Genomic DNA, 1,609 nt, shown 5'->3' on the forward strand with positions numbered 1-1,609 from the left:
ATATATATACATGGTAGACTCTATAATGTTGCTGACCATAAGAAGGCACTCGGCACCAAAAAACAGACCAAAGATGACATTTATAAGGAATACCTATGTAAGAGGGCAATTACTCCAAATAAGAACTGATTTTCCACTGTGATGATGCATTTAAGCCATGATACCATCGGAAGCATACATAAAATGTTGATGGAGGTGATGATAATGATGATGATGATAATGAAGATGATACATCATCCTCATCATCAAATTCTGATGTCTGTTTTCCAAGCTACCATTACACCAGACTGGGCTGACCATCTGTTGCAACTCTTTGTTACCTGATATACACCATAATGGAGAATAACATCCAAAATTTACTGTTATATATGTAATATTTGTAAATCATATTTCTTTGACTCCACATCCTGATCATAACTTATCCTTTTACAGCATGGATTGGCTGAATTTTATTTGTGCTCATGACACATGGAATGATGACTGAGGAGGTACTAAAGAATTGTCTCTTCTCTCTATCAGTTTTTGTTCATAGTTACAACTCTCCTACAGTTGTTGGCTTCATTTGGTCATGTGTGTTCATGTTTCCACCTCTCCTTTTTATCTGCTTCAACTAAAACGTACCGTCTTTGCTATACAGTAACACTAATATTAAATTTATTAAATATTTAATATTTGAATATTTAAATCAGCTTTTAATTTATGCATTTAGTCATTAATTATGAAATTGATTCCCTTTCATGTTTAATTTTGTGCATGATATAGCAAAAGTCATGTGATTTGAAGTTTTTGTTAGTTTTCAAAAATACAGAAGGATCATTTTATTTTAAAATCTCATAGATACTTGGTGTTCTTAGAAATTAGTGAACACTCAAAAGTTAGACACAATATTACACAGGCTGATCAAGTTGTGTACATGGTGTATTGTCGACCTGGATTAATGAATTCAAGATTGGTTGGATGAGAATGGCATCGCAAAGCTTCCATGGCCAAGCCAGTCACCAGATATGAACTCCATTGAACAATTCTGATAATGGACAGGACATTTCATAAGAAGAACAAGAAAGCATCTTCAAAGCTAGATCTTTTGAGATTAATGCATGAAACTTGTCAAGAAATTCTGCAAGAGAATATTCGTCATTTGATCAGTAACATGCCTAATAGGGTCCTTGCATTGAAAAATGCAAGATGCATGTCTACTAGATGTTAAATATTCACATTACAACAATTAATAAATAACTTGAATGTATAATTTCAGATCTCAATGGATTTTAACGATTATAAGTGTGTCTATTAACTTGTGTCATGTCTGTGCATATGTTTGTGTGTGTGTGTGTGTATGTATGTTTATGTATGTATATATATAATATATATCATCATCATCATCATTTCTTAATGTCCACCTTCCATATATAATATATATATATGTATATATATATGTATATGCATATATATATATAAACAAGAGTGCATTTTGCACCAAAAGCAAATATGTGATTTTCTCTCATGGTATGTACCGCAGTATACTTTGCTCTAACAGAATATCTATGTTTAAGTGGGGATAAATATTACCCACCTCTCTCTCTCTGTATATATATATATATATATATAT

This window comes from Octopus bimaculoides, chromosome 4 (genome assembly GCF_001194135.2).
Source record: "Octopus bimaculoides isolate UCB-OBI-ISO-001 chromosome 4, ASM119413v2, whole genome shotgun sequence".
NCBI classification, from domain to species: Eukaryota; Metazoa; Mollusca; class Cephalopoda; order Octopoda; family Octopodidae; genus Octopus; species Octopus bimaculoides.